Here is a 6,301-nt window from a genome sequence, read left to right as displayed (position 1 = left end):
TGGTAAGGGACGTAACATTTCCGTCACACGCTTGAGGAATTCGGCCAATCACAACGCACTGGATAGCTGGCCAATCAGAGCACACCTCGCTTTTTCAGACCGATGAGCTTTGTAAAAATCGCTTTTTTAACCTTAAACCGCATAAACACATTTCGTTACACCAAATACACAAAATAATGTTATTTTTAGCAGCATTATATGAGCCCTTTAAACTAATATATGATCTTGTTTGTGATGATCTCTATTCTGCTGTATTCTTCTATTCTTCTATGTTTTTGTGGGCACATTCCTGTTCTGTTATTGTTAACTGTTGGTTTAGATGAGCAGACTGCAGTGTGTTCAACTCCATCTCCTTAAAAGCAGAGGAACTGATTCTGTCCTGGTTTTGTACTGATTTGTCCTGATAGTGTGTGAAACAGGAAGTCCGTTTTCATGCTTATAGGCAAGTTTTGTACACCTGTATAAATTCAGGGCCATGCTGAAGAACAAACTCTCAAGCTAAAGATAATGCTGTCTGTATGCAATAGAGAGCAATTTTATGTGTTCTCCAGAGTTGAGTTTTGCTGTTTTCAGGCCAAGGAAATAATTGACCAGTTTTTCAACATGCCCGGAAGCATGATGTAATCAATGGTAACTGGTTATGCTTGAGTTTTATGGCGTAAACTCTCAGTGTCCTGTTTGAATGCTTCACTGGGTCGTCGTGGTCTTACAACAGTGATTAAAAATAATGAGAACTTGCATTTGAATCCCTTGAGGAAAATCTCCTACATGTGTCCTTGCTTTTCTAATGACTGCTTTAGTGTCGAATATTGAAGGATGGCCACCTTAGAGTGACACAGGTAGACAATGTTTATAAACCAGAACACGTCCACCCACAATTCCATGAGAAGTGAGCGATGACGACAGTTATGGCAATCACCCTTTCTCTCTGCCATGTTCCTGGAGGGATCATTTAGATCAGTGGTTCTCAACCTTTTTGACTCCAAGGCTCTAGGAATTTCCAGTTGTTCATGATTTATTGGATAAGGATTTTGGGGGGAATTTTTTAGAGCTTGGCATTACTAGAAAATTGCATATGCATTATAAAAAAATACTCATGGAGTTATAAGATTTTAATGATTTATACATGGCTTTTTTCAGGTCTAGAAATCAAATAATATTAAAAAAAGAAAAAAGAAAATACAACTGTTCATTGTTAGTTCGTTAGCTCAGGTCCATAAAATAATAACAGATACTTTTGATTTCAATACAGTATTGATAAATGTTGAAATTAACTTTAACTAAATGCTTTAGAAGTATTTTTAGTGTTAGTTGATGTTAATGTTAACAAATGGAACCTTATAGTAAAGTGTTACAGTTTGGGCTTATTTTAATGCTTTTTTTGTGTCATTTTAAATAATTTCAAGTTTTCACAAGGACCCTTCGGAAGTTTGCTAAGGCCCTCTGGTTGAGCACCACTGATTTTGATCACTCCTCCGGATGAGTTTTATCATTAATGACGTCCACAGAATTGCTTGAGAGCCCTTCTCATTTCTGAACGAGGGCAAGAGCCCTCTTCTCTTTGTGTAGATGCAGAATCAAGAGCATCGAACAACCACTGAACATCCCCACTGCCCACAACAATATCCCCAACATCCCGCAATAGGATCCAAAAGGCTTTGAGCGATGTGGTTTTCCATCTGTCCATACTTCGGCAGTCTGCTCAGTGTCTCACACGAAGAAACTCAAGGCTTTGAAGTGCTTTTCCCAAGTGAGACAAACTTTTCCTTCAGCTTATTACCTTGTAAAATTGAACACTGACCACAAACCAAAGCATCAAGTTCATATTTGGGGGTTCTTACTTTTGTGCACACTTTGTCACCAGTTATAGTCAAAAAAAAAAAAAGATACTAAACTGTTTAAAATTCTGTGCAAAGCTTAGCAGATGCTGACTAAACTGCAGGTTTTGATTCGTATTTTTGGTGCAATGATGTTTAAATTGCACTGCAACTTGGCCCGAGTGGGTAAAGGTTATAGATGAGTCAACTCGCATTTCATTTAGGTTTAAGGGTGTGAGGCTGTATGTGCTTGTGTGGGTGAGTGTATGTGAGAGAGTAAACATCATTCAGGGAAAATTTCAGTAGCAAGTCTGTATTTGTTGTGCTCGTTGATCGTCACGGGTGAATTGTCGTCCTCCATCAGTTCATCGGGGACGCAGGAGCAGGCATGGTGTTATTTATTTGACATGAAACACTCAAATGTTAAATAACTACCTGCTATCAGCCCGTCTCTCTATCCTCCTGTATGCCATTCAGTGTGCAGTGGTGAAAGGAAGATGGTTTCAAATCATCGCCATTCCTCTGACAGAAGCCTAGCCGTCTCCCAGAGATTAATGCTAAGAAATATCATCTCAGACCCTGGTGGATGACCCTCCCTCCTTCTTGCTGTGTTTTTTATGGCCGTTAATCAAGGATGACGCAATGCGCTGTTTATGAGCGATCCATCATGCTGTGCCCGCTGTTTGACAGGGGACCCTAGATGCTGTGACATGGCATGCTTATGGCCATGATTTGATCACACTTTTCTACTGAGCTGTGTGCGCAGGTATAATCAAGACATTTCCTGAAAAACACGTCTTACAGTGCCTTACTGAATTAGGGGGAATTGCAGGGCGAGAATGTTAAAGCAAGGTTATTCAGCTCTTAAAGGGATAGTTCACCCAAAATTGAAAATTCTGTCGTTAGTTACTCGCCCTCATGTATATATATATAAATATATATATATATATATATAGAGACACAATATCACTAAGGCTGCATACATTTTATCAATACTACAGAAAAACTGTGAAATATTATTACGTTTTTAAAAAGCCTGTCCATGTGACATCAGTGGTTCAACCGTAATTTTATGAAACTACGAGAATACTTTTTGTGCGCAAAGAAAACAAACATAACGACTTTATTGAACAATTCTTTCTCTTCCTTTTCAGACTTTGTCGCGCATTCACAAGAGTACCACGACACATATTTTTTTAAATCAGTTTTTGACATAAACGCAGTTCAAAAATGAGCTTTAATGGTATATTAAACAATGAGATCTGACAAATAAAATGTGGTAACATATTTCATTAATTTACAGTTATTCATTTCACATTTTTTTCCGAAGCAACTCATTCATCTTGAGGCAAAAACACAAGAAGTGCTAGCAATACGAAGTTTCAAACGTTGTTCAAAATAATTCAAGCAAACACGGAGGAATTTAGAAATAGTAAATGCATAGAAAATCATATTCTTACTATTTTTACCACATCTTGGAGGAAATTGTAAGAGTAATACTGCATGCTAGTGCACAGTTCCGTTTTTGTTTTCTGTTTTTGTATTTATCATAAAAAAAATTGGCTTATAAGATTCAATGGTTCAGTAATGGGAACATACTGGTTCTTCTGTATGTTTTGATTCACTATAAATAACTGGCTCATAAGAGTCATTCGTTCAATTATCGGACAGCACTGGTCTGTTTTGTGCTGTAGATTCAATAGTGTTGTTGCTGTGTTGAGTAGGCCGTTGAGTATTTTATTTTAGTACATTCACATAGGCAGAAACGCATGTGAGAGAACCATTAACAAAACAGAACATGTTTCTTAAAAAATTGAAACGGTTCTTACCTTGGTTTGCAACCCTAAAACTTTTCCATAAACTATTAGTTGATATGTCAAAGGGGGACTTTATATCTTAGGTCAAATTCACAGCTAGCCGTTTATGGTAAGTCACAACAGACACTGTACACAACCATTAAAACTGCAGAGGGAGTCTCTGCCTACAGTACAGACTGTGTAACTTAATACTTATCCCATGGACTGCTGGGATACCGCTTGTATAGAGTGTCTACAGTGCATGTTATGTTACATAATGGTACCTTTTATTTCTACTTACCACTGCATAACTGCGTTCTCTAAAGCCCTTTGCCATTTTGGACACTTCAGTTATTCCAGTCACGTAGATTTCTATGCATTTATGAAATCTGGAGAGGACACTCAGCAGAACTGTTTAGAGTAAGCAGGTTTATTTCATGCATGGCCTAGTGCCTGTTGATGGAGATGATAACGGCTGTTGACAGTGCACACTTCTGTTAAAGCACTGTCCATCTGCTGTGCAGCCACGTGAAGTCCACAGCAAGTGATTGGAGCATAGTTATCGTGTTGCAGACTACAACGATAGCATGTTTCCATTAGATACAGTACGGTCCAAAAGTCTAAGCCCATATTGAAGATCTGTGCTTCAGAGTCTTAATTTAAACTTGAAATAAACAGGAACTTCTAGGGTTCTTCAGAAATCATTCTGATATGCTGATTTGGTGCTCAAAAACATTTCTTCTTAAACAATGTTGAAAATAGTTGTGCTGCTTCATATTTTTTTTAATACTTAGCAAGGACACATTAAATTTATCAAACTTTTTTCAGGATTCTTTGATGAATAGAAAATTCAAAAGAACAGCATTTATGTGAAACAATTGTGAAAATGTTTTGTAACATTATAAATGCTTTACTGTCACTTTTGATTGATTTAATGCATTCTTGATGAATAAAAGTATTTCTTTAAAAAAAGGTATGCATGTATTTCAAATACTCAAGTATTTCTTTAAAAAAAATCTAAATTATTAATATTATTAATAATTGATCAATGTACTTTTTTTTAACATCATTTGAAAAGAAACAAAAAAATGGTTTACAATGTGGGGGGAAAGTCCAAAATAAAAGCACACTAATTTTTGGGCGTTTAAACCCCCACTGTATGTAAATATTTATTCGTCAAATGCATCATTTAATGTGAAGTCTCTCATTCCCTTATCATCACTTTAAAGTTAAGACTGTAATTAATAGGTCTGCATAGACAAATTCACTTTTAGGCATAACACTCACAGCTGTAAGTGAATTATTGACACAATAAAGATGTAATTAATTCAAATTAACAGTTTCTTTTAGGAATACATTAAAGCAAACTCTGTGTGGGGAGATTTTTTAAACCATATTTATTTTTGTGTTCCACATAGTGAAGACTAATGATGTAACATGTCAAACGAGAGTGTAAATAAGCTTAATGAAGTCTTTAGAGTGCTGCGCTTAAGGTTGCAGTCAGACAGTGATGTTATGAAAGGGTATCATTTTATTATTTCAAAGAAAAAGCGCCTGTCACTGTTTTCATTTGCAATCTTACAAGCAGTAAAACCGATCCGCACTTCATTTAAAGCAATAACTCTCTTCTTCAATTTCATGTCCAACTTGTCTATAATGTGACAGCGCTTGTAAGATGGAGTAGATTGTGATAGCAAACTCTTGTCATGTCTTCCCAAATCTCAAATGTGACAAATGAATCAATAATGTTCTTTATCGTCCTGTCCTCCCTTTTAGTTTTGCAGCCGATGTTTTTGTGAATTGTCGACAAAGAATGTGTAGTTTCCCATACGTTGTACTGATACCATTCTCACCCCAAGAAGTTTATCCAGATGAGACAGGACAGTAAAGCTTATAAGATAGACCTCCTGCCTCTCTAGGAAGTAGAAGCCGCCACACAGCTAGTCTTAATCTCTATAGTGGAGGACTGTTGCCAATAAATAACAATAAAGTGCCAGAGTGCTGCGTCTTGCTCCAGAGGAACGCTGCGGGGAGCCGAGCTGCAGTGTTGACAAACAACAAACAAGACTTATAGCCTTACTGAAAAGCGTCAGGCAGTAGGATATATTGTGGGTTCAATGTCGTTACAGTTTCTGTTCTGCAAGATCAGCGACCAGCCAAGCCTCGAAAACGCAGCGCTATTGGAGTACCCTTCAAAACTCCAACAGACTAAATATGAAATAAGTTTGCTTAGATCTATCTATGTTTTTTCTAATAGAATCTATTGCCTTCAAAACATTCAAACTTTAATCTTTAAAACTATTTTAAACTTCAAACTACTTCAAGCTGAACACTTTCAAACTTTTAACATTTTTCTAACTTTCTGGTCTGGCTTTCTCAAGCCAACTTCAAAGTTTGTTTTTGAACTTTACTAATCTAGCTTTAATTAAAATGCTAAAACACTAAAAAATAAAGCCTTACAACATTAAAATTAATATCAAATTTTTGAGTTTATTTATTTTTATTACAACAGAGTTACCAGAGGTACATATCAACTTAATATGGAAGTCAGTTTCTGCCAAGGAAAAATAATTCAGACTTTTTTCTCCATGAGATATAATTGCGATCCAGAATTGTGAGATGATAATTTGCAATTATGACATTTTTCTATTAATTCCAAGTTTACATCTAGCAATTTTGAGTTTATAT

The 6,301-nt window shown here is 36.3% G+C and overlaps 1 protein-coding gene across 4 annotated transcripts in view; it reads left to right on the top strand.

Moving 5' to 3' along the window:
* The window catches only part of magi3a (membrane associated guanylate kinase, WW and PDZ domain containing 3a), a 149,442-nt gene that overhangs the window by 102,744 nt on the left and 40,397 nt on the right, over positions 1-6,301 (top strand). The window lies entirely within an intron of this gene.

This window comes from Sinocyclocheilus anshuiensis, unplaced genomic scaffold (genome assembly GCF_001515605.1).
Source record: "Sinocyclocheilus anshuiensis isolate Anshui unplaced genomic scaffold, SAMN03320099.WGS_v1.1 scaffold32, whole genome shotgun sequence".
NCBI lineage: Eukaryota > Metazoa > Chordata > Actinopteri > Cypriniformes > Cyprinidae > Sinocyclocheilus > Sinocyclocheilus anshuiensis.
This window is presented reverse-complemented; position numbering and strand designations above follow the sequence as displayed.